A 13,313-nucleotide genomic window follows, 5' to 3' on the forward strand; every position below is an offset into this window, starting at 1 on the left:
TCAAACCCACTCTTCAGGTCACTTATGGGTCTATGGGAGACTCAGAAGAAGGACTGCTCTGCTTACCTGATGCCCTGCTGCCTGAGTAAGTAGGACTGAACCTTCACCTTGAACCCAGGACCACCAGAGTGACTTCAAAGGCTAGTTGGCTCCAACCATCTTGAACCCTGCACCAGTATTCTGCCTGCTGTGAGTCCTGACCCCCCCCAAGTGGTGGGTTAGTCCTGGACCCTGGGAAGTGTGGATAAATATGCTTTGCCAGCCCAGCTTTGGTCCCCATTAGAACCGCCACACACCGCCTTCACAGCTTCTCACTGGAGCTGATCCATCCCTTGCAGCTCATCAATGATACTGATGCAGCATGACGCAACTTGACGTGGCCTTCGCATCGCAGCCTTCGCAGCTCCTCATCAGAACTAACACAGCACGATGCAACTTGATGTAGGATCCTGCATCGCTCCTCAGAACCCCGCTGCACATCACAACGCCACGCATCAAGGACATATGGTAAAATTCTCAGCTGGCCTAACCTGATCCCTGTGTCTAGGCTGCGCTCCATCTCTGTCACAGTCCGGTGCAATCAGATAACCGCAGTAGGCGCATTGTGTTTTTTTTATTATAACACATTATATTGCAGTTTTATTTGGTAGCAAATCAAGGCCTGAAAGGCCTGCACAGATAAATGTACCCAGCATTACAACAGGTCTGTATGATACCAGTATTGCATAACTTAATAGAACAGGCACAGACCAAATACTACTCCTCGACCCCCTACAATGCAGATCTCCATGGCACTTGTGTGATTAGAAATAAGGGCTACTACTATGTCTTCAAACCTATATGACTGTACCTCCAACTCTGTAAGGATTTCGGTGGGCCGCACAGGGTGCAGCTCAATACCCCGATAATCTGCCCATCGCTTCCAGATTTTACCATGCTTCGGGGGACACCCTCTTGCCTGGGAGACTGTTATTTCCATCCCCATGCACCTGTCCATAGCCCCCTTCCAGCCACATGCCAAGGGCAGAGAGTCTGCCTTCCAGTGCTGGGCGATGTCGTGCTTAGATAGTAATAGCCCCAGAAACAGGAGGTGTTGTTTATATCAATTCCCTCCTATCCCCTCTGAGGTGTGAAGAAGTGACAACTTAGGCTCAAGGGGGATCTGCCACGACAACACCTGGGCCAGACAAGAACTCGCACCACGCCAAAAAGCCTGCAGCGCCGTACAACTCCACAACGTGTGGCGGAAGATCCCCTCCTCCACACTGCCGCGGAGGCCCACAGGAGAGGTAATCACCCCCATCAGCCCAAGGCAGTACCTAGTGTAATTGGCCCGATGTAGATATCTAAATTGGATCAGGTGGTGGCGTGATGGAATAGAAGCACTACGGGGTCCCCCCAGGGGCTTCAGTCCAGTCATCGTCATTTAAGTCTTCAATGTCTCCCTCCCAGGCAGCCGGCCTCAGCGCCCCTAGGGTGTTGTGGCTATGTGTAACGAAGGTTTGATATAATTATCGGATTTTGTGAGCGCCCATATCCTCCACCAGCAGCCTACCCTCTAAAGGGCTGAACTCCGGCAAGTCCACCATGCCCCCTACATAAGGGAACAGTTGATACTTGTAGAATTGGCTACAGTGGAGCTTGTATTCCTCTTGTAATTGTTTGAAGGATTTAAGCACTGTCCCCTTCATAACGTCATCCAGTGTGGACAAGGGTATAAGGTCCCATACTCGAAACACAAGCAGCGCCGCCACTTGGCGTGTAAAGATTCCAAACCATAGCGGGGACTTCCAAGTTAGCCTCCCGCACCAGCCTGACTCCTGAACAGTCTGTCACCATAATTGGATGACCACCCTGACTGTGGCTCTTTGTGTATTTAGGCACTATTTTTTCCAACGTTTTTAAAATTGCATATCTCTAGTTCTACTGAATGAATAGTTATTATTTTGGTATCAGATAATTTATTAAAATGTACTTTATTTTCCTAAATTGATATGGGATTTTTCTTGTGTTGTGTTTTCACGTTACTACTGTTTGAGTGTTGCATAAATACTATACACAATGCCTCTATGTTAAGCCTGACTGCCTTTCTGCCAAGCTATCAGAGGGTTAAGCACAGGTTAATTTAGTGACTGTAATGGTTCACCCTGATGTGAATTGTGGCTGTTGCTTGAGAAGGGTTAGCCTCTCCTCAAACAGCAACCCAATTTCTCACACATTGTCATTATTCTAAAAATAGTAAGGGAGCCAGAGAACAATTGACTATTTCAACACACTGTTGTGTGCCATAGAAAAAAGTTTATACTAATTTTTAATTGAATTGCCTGAGTGAGTAGAGTAGGTGAAGGACCTGGTCTTTCTAATTGCAAGCACACAGTATCAAAGGATTGTCCTTCTTCACTACTTCTTTATTAGCTGTAGCCCTGAGGTTTATGAGGTGGATAAGGGTAAGCTGTCTATCAAATCGGACCCCAATGGCACTGTTAGAGCTCTAAATCAAATTACAGGATAATTTGTGGTTTGCACATTGGGCTTTGGGGAGGGGTGACTGGCACCATTTCAAATATGAATGGACTTAATCAGTGGTTCTTAACCTTTTGACTTTTGTGGACCCCCATATAATCCCTACTGAAATCCTAAGCCTTCGGCATAAGCAGTTTCTACGATCTGAACGTCAAAACAATACACAATTACAGAAAAAAGAATACATCAAACAAACCCACAAATTATGAACTATTTAAGTCACAAACAAAAATATTCAAAGTCGAAATTTGTATTTTAATTGGAATGTTTGAATTTCTCAAAATGTGGTTTTGTTTCTAACTAAATGCTAGATTCTAGCATATCATAGTGTCTTTTTGCTCCTGATATAATTTCTGGTTTTGTCGCAGGAAAGCAGTGCTTCATTTGAGGTCACAGTTTGTCCATACTAGCTTGTTTTTCATGTACATTAGCTGCGTCCACAAATCAAACTATGGATACCAAATTAATGTTTAGGTTACAATTTAAAATTCCTACACATTTGCAGATACACTTTTTTCATTTTCTATTTACCTTTTTAAAGTATACATACCTTATTAATCTGCTAATATGATTTCATTTTGTAAACAGTCGCCGACGTCAAATGAGAAATGAATGCCTTCTGTTGCCTCCGAATAGCAGAAGAAACTAGGATTTCCAATGCAGTCGGTCTTGCATTTGCTAGAGTTAGAGCTGCTAGCATTGTAAATGACCATGTCTTTTACCCATGTGTTTTGGTTTGGAGTGGAGTGGATGTATGTGGTTTGGAGTAGAATTATCTGAATTGAATTGAAATTGTGGTGGAATTGTGTGAGGTGGAAATGTGTGGTGTGTAGTGTATTTGTGTAGTGGAATTATGTGGCATGCTGAATATATAGGCACGGGAAAGAAATTGTGCTCGAAGACCTGAAGTGAACCAATATGAGAAAGGCGGGAAAGGTGTGTGAGAGAGAGCACACGAGAGAGAGAGAGGGATGAGTGGGAGAGGCACCCAGAAAGGGGGGGGTGCGAGAGGTAGACCAGTGCACAGCATGAGGGGGTACAGGAAGCATGTATGAGCAGACAGGCTAGAGAAGAGACAGGAAGGGATGAGAGTGGGCAGTGGAATTGAGAGATGAGAGGGGGTAGTGGGAGAGTGAGGGAGAGGGAGAAAGGAGAGGGGTAGTAGGTGCGTGGGGGAGAGATGACAGGGTTGGTGGAAGTGCAATGCAGTTATGGGTTGTATTGGAATTGTGTGGTGTGGAATTGTGTGGTGTGTAGTTGTGTAGTGGAAATATATGGCTTGGTATGCTGTGGAATTATTTGGATAGTGATTAAATCATATTAACTGTAGTGGAATTATGTAGAGTGAGATTGCGTGTAATGCAGGTGACATATTATGCCATCAGTGATCCTCAAATTACCAGTGTTATAAAATGGAGATTTACGGGGCAAAAGGCATGGACTTCTACGTTTTGGGAGTTAAACGTGTGGTAATGTTTCATATTCATAACAGTACATTTGTTTTAAAAGTTCCAATCGAAATAATAAGCAACATCATCCGCCATCGCAGATAAATAGTTACCTATGACATTGTATGATGCTTCGCTGATGCCAGTATGATAGAAATTTGCCCAAAGAACAGCAGTTTGACAGTGCTTGACACCACTGCAACTCCAAATAGACAAACTCATTAGGCAGAATTCATTTGCTAGTCAGTGAACAAAATAATACAGTACAAGTGCTGCCATCCTATTAACAAGTTTCCTTCAACAACATGGAACAAGTGTGGTGCTACAGGGCTAGTCAGTGCAAGCTTCTTTCAAAGAAACTGAACTAATGTGGTGCTGCAGAACGTTAATCCAAGGGTTAAATAGCTTTTCTTTGTGATATTATCACTCAAAGTAATAAAATGCCACACGTACGTAAACTGAAAACTCAACCAAAAACCTGTTGAGTGAGTCTCATTGGCAATGATGGGATTAAACCTGTAAATTGAGTAGGTATTGAATTTTGTATTTTTTTCTAAATAGATTTTATTCGTTTTAGTAAAAGTACAGCAACATAATAAAAGAAAACATTGCGTCCCATTCCTGTCCCCCTGCCCACCCACAGTTTCGGTGATCTACACAGATATCATATTATCCCCAGGCTCAGTCTTAAATGGAGAGGATAGGCCATAGTACTCCCACCATCTGCCCCAGATTGTATTGTATTTCTGAGGACAACTCTTGGCAACAAAGATCGGTTTTTATTTGGCACACCAGTCTATGCCGGGTCTCTACATTGTCAAGCAAGGCAGCTGTGGTGAGTTCAAGGAACTCACAATGTCTCTCTTGGCCATCAATGCCGCCAAATCAACTAGTGTTCTAACTCCCCTCACACCTCCAAGCTCATCCATAAGACCCAGAAGGGCCAACATTGTGGTCAACGTGACAGATCTGGCTAAAATCAGGGACAGGTATCACCTATCCTGGCAGAGTACTGGGCAATCTCAAGACCCTGCCAGACCATATAGAAAATGACTGCTCCAGGGTACAAGCATTGTGTATAGATAGGCTAAGGGAAAATGCCCGGGCTCCATAGTCTTTGAGGTGTTGTGTAAGTTAAATGGAGGTAGGGTGATTGGATTAGTCCGAGTCTCGCCGATATCGCAAGCACCCAAAGAGCCATACAGGCCTCACGCCAATCCACCTTTTCCTGTTCTCCCACCCACCCATCCTTCCTATCTCTGTCTCAGCTGGTCCAGTGTCCCTGGTGCCTTACAAACAAGGGAACAATGTATCTGGGACATGCCCCCTCGACCCAGACCACCCATCAATAATTGCGCCTCTAAAGGGCTAAAATTGGGTAAATCTACTAAGTAGGCACTGTAATGACCTAGTGCATGTCTCAACTGCAGGTATTTGTGGAATTAAATGTGGGAAAGTGTAAATTGAGTTTGGAGGTCTGTGGAGGAGAAGACCAATGACACACATCTCCCTGTACTGTAATCCCAATTAGACCCCAATATTGAGAGCCCTCCAACCTCGCTGCGTGATCTAGCCATTGAATCAATTGACTGCCCTCCACACCAGGAATATATCTTGGGTGACCTCCGTGATGTTGAGGGGGACCGGTCAGTCATATAGATAATGAATCACCCCATCAAGACCAAGGCAGGGCAGCTCAGGTTGTTATGCCATGTCATTCCAAGTGCCAGTCAACGAATCATTAATAACCAGGGGGTGAGATACCCAATGAGATAGGCAGATGTCCACCGCAGCAAGACCACCATCTTAAATCGAGCAACGACATTTAACTGAGTGATGCGTGAGGGACAATCTCGCCAGAGGAATGACCGGAGCATTGCAACCACTTAAGTTAACCAGGCAATTTGGAGAGGGAAGTTCTGTAGGCTATAAAGAAAACAAGGAACTATCATCATGTTAATCAATGGTACTCGGCCAGGATGTTAGGAGGGAGATTGTGCTAAGTAGCAAGACTACTTTTAGTCCCCTTTAAAGTAATTAGAAGTGACTTCCCACTGTTTACTCAGAGTCCTGAGGCCTCTTTGAAAAGTCAGAGGACCTCAAGGATGTGCTGGCCCAACACCGCAGGGTCAGAAAGAAATAGGAGGACATCGTCTGCATGTAATGCAATCCTGTCCCCCAGCGCCTCACTCCATCTCCAGCCCTGCATCTGACCATCACAACAGATTATACAAGCCAGGGGTTCTATGCCAAGAGCTAAGAAGAGAGGGTAATGGGGACACCCTTGCTGGGTCCCACGCCGGATCGGTCATTTGCGAGAGCATTTCACTGATGAGGATTTGGGCCACAGGTCGCGAGAATAGAAGAGCTAGGAGCAGCACCGACTCAAGATAATTCCAAGCAGTGGTATCAAAGGCCCTTTCAAAGTCGACATGTAATAGAGCTGACACCTCTTTAATGTCACTGACGTGAGCTAGGGCCGCATGTACTCAACAGATACAATGTCTAGGGCTGCGGTTAGGCATAAAGCCACATTGATCTGGGTGGATCAAAGAGTGAAGTACTAATTGCGGCTAGTCACCAAGATTTTAGCATATATTTGAAATATTTTCAAATATTTACCATAGGGTGATAAGAGGCACAGTTCGTCGCTGGGTGATGTGAGTTAGGGATGACTATGACGGTTCCATGGTCGAGCTCTGGAGGGAAGGACCCCTGTTTCACCACTTCCGTATATAGTCGGAGAACTTGGGGGTTGTGATGTCTCTAAATTTAGAGTTGTATTCAAGAGGGAAGACATCTGGGCCTGGGTTCTTATTACCGGTTTTCAATTCCTTGATTACCCCCTGGATCACGTCTTCGGTGATATGGTCTTTTGTTGGTGTCACGTCAGATGTGAAAGGGGTATGTCAGACAATAGCGGTTGGGCCAGCTCAGGGTTGGGCCGCTGCCTTGTTTATGCAGTTATGTCCTCTATTTGGACTTACAAAATGATAGTGGCCTCGACATTTCGCCCCAAAATGACCTCAGCTCTCCCTTGGGTCCCCAGTGGATGAGAGTGTATGGCAGTTCACAGGGCTGCGAAGTATCTGGACTTACAGCTAACGACTGTTGGTGCTAAAGACAATCTGCCTAGAGATGTTTTACAACCCAGGCAATCTACTTCTGATTTGCTGCGTCTGTTCCAAGACACATTAACTAATTGGTTGACTTCAGCTTGGTCCAAGCCTTTTTCCTATTTCTCCAGTGAGCAGCCTGATTTCTTAACAGCAGAGGCCCACCTTTAGAGATCCATCCTTTCTGACATAACATTCCACTGGAAAGTCTAACACTTCTGGCTTCTGCTAGTATGATAAGATTGAATGGTTTCCTTCATATCCCTTGGAAAGACAGTCCAAATAAATGGATGCCTTCTCATAAACATATTTTCTTCTGCTTCATTTTCTGTTTGCTCATTAAATGTTGCATAACTTTTAGGCCCTTTGTCCGCTTTCCAAGAAGACTCCAGAAATTCATTCACACAAATTGTGCGTGATGGCCAGGATCTGGCCAAGAATGTTTTTAGGGCTGGCCCAGATACTACGTATTGTGCAGCCCTTGCTATGGTCATTACTGTGGTTATCCAGCAGTATAGCTGGGTGATGATGACCGGATTTTCCTGGGATGTCGAGACTCCTTGATGGGCAAGCCCCTTGATGTAGTCAGACTCTTTGGGGATAATGTGGAGTCTGCCCTGGAGCGATTCAGACAGCAGTTTCCACTCACTAATACCCCCTTGAATACAGGAAATTACAGTGTTTCTTAAAGGGTCTTGCCAAATGTCAGAGGCAACCATTGCAGCCAATCCAACTGTCTGCCCAGACCATTTGTGGATATGGGGGCAGGGATGATGGCAGAGGTCATGCCCAGCAGCAAGGGCAGCATTTGTCTTATCTTGCAGCAGGCATTGCTTAATCACTTTAGACCGCTCTTGTCATGTCATATAAGGCCGGTAGGTGGCAGGGATAATTTTTGTTTACCTGCCATCACTTTGAAGCAATGTGTCCATCATGTTGTTTAATTTGGCTATGCTCTTCCTCTTTTATCCACAACCCCAGCCATCCCCCAGTTGTCTCTCACATGTTGGCGGATCATGATGCTATCTTGCTGTGGAGGTTCAATCTCTGCTTGCAAAGGGTATGATCAACGGAATACTGAGGCAGAGAGGGATGCAGGCCATAAGTCTTGTTATTTCCTTCTTTCCAAGAAGGACAGTGGATTGAGACCTGTCTTAGACATCAGGTTTCTGAACAGCTTCCTGAGGAAGGACAGGTTGAAGATGCTGATATTGGCCTGAGGTATGACTGTCTTCTCTGCTGGAGACAGTTCAGTGGCATTGGATTTTCAGGATACGTACTTTCATGTCCCAACTCTGCAGTCCCATGGACGTTACCTCCAGTTCATGGTTTGGATGGTGCATTAACAATTCAGCTTCCTGACTTTCAGCCTTAACTCTGCCCTATAGCTGTTCATGTAAGGCGAAGTTAGTGATGTGGCCCATCTTCGCAGGACAGAGATTCATGTATTGTACCTCAGTGACCGACTCCTGACGACACCACTTCCATAGCTAACGTATTGTCACCTTCTGGTGATGAAATCGTTGCTGTCCTCCCTGCCCTTTTTCATCAATGAACCAAAAGTTCTTCTTCAGCCTGTGCAGCTGATTTCCTTTATAGAGGCATCCTCTGTACAGTGTCACAGAGTACCTTTCCACACCTGCAGCGAGTGTGGAACATTCGGACTATGAGGTCCTGTTTGGACCCAGATGTTTTGGAAGAATCTTCATCTTCTGGCCTTGTGTGTCTTGCGATTGCTTCTTGCTCGTTTTCACATGTGGGCTCTGCAGTAGAAGTTCTGAGTGCGGTGGGACCACCACTGGGGATGTTTGTTAAATCACATTTGTTTATTGGATGAAAAGACCCTGACACCTTCAGTGATGGAAGATGGAGGTGAACCTCGTGTGTCAAACCTGCCAGAGCTAGTGGCTGTGACAGGCATATCATCTCTGCGTGGGGAATGTTGCTTGGATGATGTGGATCCTATAGGCCTCTGGTCTTTGATGGAGTAACAGCAAACTATCAATCTTTCAGAGCTGTGGGCTATTTAACATTACCCCTGTACTTTTCTGCCTTACCTAAAAAGAAGGTCTGACAAGGTCTTGAAGCACAACATGATCACCATGTTGGGATTCACTTGACAGTCAGTCCTCTGTTGGGTTCTCTAATCTCAGGGCAGATGCAGTCAGCGAGCGTCATCTTCCTGATCATGAGGGGCATCTGCATTCATAGATTGTGCAAGGCATCTTTGTCCGGTGGAGCGTACCTGGGGTCGATCTGTTCTCGATCTCTGTGAACACACATTTTTTGGCTTTCTGTGTCATGATATGTCCTCTTCAAGGTTCTTTAGGAGATGCCTTTCACGGTTGGTGAACTCTGTATTTCCTCTGCTTCCGCGGACCCTGAAGGAGGTGAAGATGAATTGGCCACAGGTCATCCTGCTAGTCCCGGACAAAGCATGGAGGCTGTGGTATTCTAGCCTGTTTAAACCAAGCCTCTCCCCTCCCCCTGAATCTTACTCATTGGAAGCACTTAAGTCCCAGTGGAAGGCAGGGTCCTGCACACAAACCACAATCTATACCTCTGGGCGTGGAGTTTGGACGGATCCAACTAAGTGTTTTTTGTTGCCGCTGAAAGCTGTGGATATGAACTTGGTGGCTTGTCGTCATTCCACAAAGTCCATCTACTCTGGCCAACTGAGCTAAGTTTATGGCCTGGTTGTTTTGTCTGGTCATGACAAGGCTTTGCTACCTTAACTGTTACTTTTGGCATTTCTGTGTTTAATTCTCCCTCTACGCCGGAATCAACAAAACCCTGCTACACAAGCTCCAAACGGTCCAGAACACCGCAGCCAGACTTCTCCTCAGAACCCCACGACACAAGCTCATGACCCAGCATCTATGAGACCTCCACAGGCTTCCCATCGAGAAGAGAGTAACCCACAAGCTATGAACCTACAAATCCGGTATGAGCGGATAGAGACCTAGCTGGGATGTAAATTCTCACTCAGTATGAGCTAGAAAATCTTAAGGAAGGAAAGCTTTCCTTTCTTGAGTCCCCTCATTCATCGGGGTTTCCCCACGGTGACATGCTTCATCATTGGGGCCATCTCAACCCACTGCGGGCTGAGGCGTGCTATGACTTGCGATGAGACGTAGGAGCACAAATCCCTCCACAACATCGGACCCAAATAACTAAACGAAAAAGTCTCCTTTCACGTACCCAAAAGGAACCTCCACTCCGCCGACCTCACCCTGGCAGAGACCCCATGCATCACTAGAGCAGGTGGAAGATCCTTCTCCTATGTTGCATTAAAGACCTGGAACGAGCTCCCAGTCAACATCTGTCACTCCCCCACTTTGCACACCTTCAGGAAGAGCCTCAGGACCTGGCTGTTCGACTGATCCGGAGCTGCACACCCCCCAGCGCCTTGAGACACTCACGGGTGAGTACCGTGCTTTATAAACCCTTGAGTGATTGATTGATGTGGTTTTGAAAGGGCCTATGTATATATTTCTAACTGCAGCCTTTGTTATACTGGAGTGGGGCTTTAATTTAGTTCTTACTTTCTTGATGTGTGTACTCCTTGAATAAATGCATAGTTGCACTCTGAGGGTGCTGACTCTGTTTTTTTGGAAGCACTTCTGCTTGACGCATCAGTGAGCTGCGGCGCTTGTGGTGCAAACGCCATGATCTATGTTTTACCCTGACAAATTAGTGCCTCTGAATTTTTTCAAAAGTGATATCTCCTTTCCATGTGTGGCAGTCTGTCATGTTTCCTGTGCAGTACATTCCCTGCGTAGCACAATACTTACGTGTTAAATCCTCATAAGGAAGCGAAGAGGTTGCACCTGTGGGTTCCTAAATGGTCCCTAATCTTGTATATTGATAGATCTAGGGAACACTGTTTGGATGGTCAATTTTTCATTGGTTTCCAGATGTGAATAAAGGGAAGGTTGTCCTAAAGCAGACCTTATTAAGAAATACTATCTTGTGTAAGACGATGTTTTACGTTCTGGTCAAGAACGAGCCTTTTAAGTTCCTTTGAGTGCAATCCACCAGAGCCAAGGCCGCTACTATGTCCCTAGATAGAAGCGTTCCTGTGTTAGATCCTTGTCAGGCTCCTCCTACATGTACATCCATCCACAAACCAAGCATTAGTGCCTTGACTCTCAGGACCACAGGGAGGGTCATTTTGCCCACTTGTCTGTGCAGTACTTTCTGGGGTGAAGTCCACTCCTCAGACCATACGTCTTTTTGGGAGTTACTGCTTTGGATATCAAATCACAAGGAGAGGCAGATAGAATTAGCAATAAGAAAAGCAACTTACATTCTGAAACACTCTTCCTGAACTATACTCTATCTAAGTGCGGATTACTTCCCTCTCACCTCCTCCCTTTTATGTTGATTAGACATTTTTGGCATTAAAAGGGCTCAAGTAAAATTGGGCAGAAAACAATGGTGATAAAAAGACTTGAGCGCACCAGGGTGGTGTGTATATGTGTCTCTGTGTCTTCACATTAGTGAGGAGGAGCTATTGCAAGTTTCCTAAAGGTAAGTATCTTGTTCAATTACCTCACAAGATTTGATCTAATAAGTAGTGAGTTTTCTTGATTTTCAAAAAAGTTATTTTACTTTTTTACTTACATTGTTATATTTCAGTGCAATTAGTACATTGTATTTGTTATTGATTGTATATTTTTATTACTTATTGTGTTATTCTGAAATGTACATTTATTTCCAATTTCTACAATATTTTTTTAATTAGCTAAATAATGATTGTATGTAGGTATTATGATTTTTTATCTTTCGCAGTTTACTGCCTTCCTCAAATTTGTATCATCCAAATATGTAACGCAACCTGTAGTTATATAACCTAGATCACGGTTTCTGACAAAATGTGTACCGCACCTGTGTGTCATCACCTGGTTATGCCAGACAAACTGATGGACGAAGCTTATCTGCTTTTTCCAGGACAAAGCATGCAGTAAGGTGTCCATGTTCCTGAATCATATGCCACAGGTTGTGGGACACTGGTGGACGTTCACCATGTCCACCTCCAACCGCTGTAATCAGTATGTGGTCTGCTGTTCAGCGTTCAGCACATTCATAGGCTTTTAGTGCCATTGAACACAGTCAAAAAGTGTGCCTCTTCAAAAGATAAGTGCACTTATGTGCAACATAGCTAAATATGTATGTACTTGGTATTTGTATAGTGCCAATTTAGCCAAAGGCAACATGATATTGTACAGGCTGAAAGTCAACGAGTAATTGAAGGAGTAAATACCCTGGGCCCGATTCACAGAACTAACTTAAGACAAATTCCTAAACTTACTACCATTTTTGTATTCACAGAAGGCACTTACTCATTTTGGCATTCACAGAAGACACTTACTCATTTCGGTATTCACAGAAGTTAGGAGTCCTAACTTTAGGACTCCTAAATGCCTTCTGTGAATACCAAAAGTCCTAAAGTTAGGATTTTTCTCAGTTTAGGAGTAGTAAATTTTAAGACTTTCGGTATTCACAGAAGGCATTTATGAGTCCGAAAATTAGGAGTCCTAACTTTACTACTACTAAATTGAGAAAAATCTTAATTTTAAGACTTTCCGTATTCACAGAAGGCATTTAGGAGTTCTAAAGTCAGGAGTCCTAACTTTACTACTACTAAACCGAGAAAAATCCTAATTTTAAGACTTTCGGTATTCACAGAAGGCATTTAGGAGTCCTAACTTTACTACTACTAAATTGAGAAAAATCCTAATTTTAATACTTTCGGTATTCACAGAAGGCATTTAGAAGTACTAAAGTTAGGAGTCCTAACTTTACTACTACTAAATTGAGAAAAATCCTAACTTTAAGACTTTCGGTATTCACAGAAGGCATTTAGGAGTCCTATAGTTAGGACTCCTAACTTCTGTGAATACCGAAATGAGTAAGTGTCTTCTGTGAATACCAAAATGAGTAAGTGCCTTCTGTGAATACCAAAATGGTAGTAAGTTTAGGATATTGTCTTAAGTTAGTTCTGTGAATCGTGCCCGCTGTTGCTAAATAGTACATAGCTGCACCACATTAATAACTTGATTGTGCGACTGCCTAACGTGTGTCTTGTTTTGTGTATTCTTGACAGGGGTTAGAGTGCCTTTGTCCCTCGAGGAGCCCATAGAACTCTTTGCATTTAACGTAACCGTTAAAGATCAAGTGGAAGAAGTAGCTGTTGAATTATCTACAGTAAAGGTAAATGAAC

At 44.3% G+C, this 13,313-nt stretch overlaps 1 protein-coding gene across 14 annotated transcripts in view; it reads left to right on the top strand.

Annotated features, from left to right (window-relative positions):
- Positions 1 to 13,313, top strand: part of ZBTB20 (zinc finger and BTB domain containing 20) — a 2,277,743-nt gene that overhangs the window by 471,618 nt on the left and 1,792,812 nt on the right. For all 14 annotated transcript variants that reach the window (XM_078656729.1, XM_078656731.1, XM_078656734.1 and 11 more), the window contains exon 2: positions 13,197 to 13,303. The gene's annotated coding sequence lies outside the window, so the exon portion shown is untranslated. The remainder of the gene's footprint in view (positions 1 to 13,196; positions 13,304 to 13,313) is intronic.

Source organism: Lissotriton helveticus, chromosome 8 (assembly GCF_964261635.1).
Source record: "Lissotriton helveticus chromosome 8, aLisHel1.1, whole genome shotgun sequence".
NCBI lineage: Eukaryota > Metazoa > Chordata > Amphibia > Caudata > Salamandridae > Lissotriton > Lissotriton helveticus.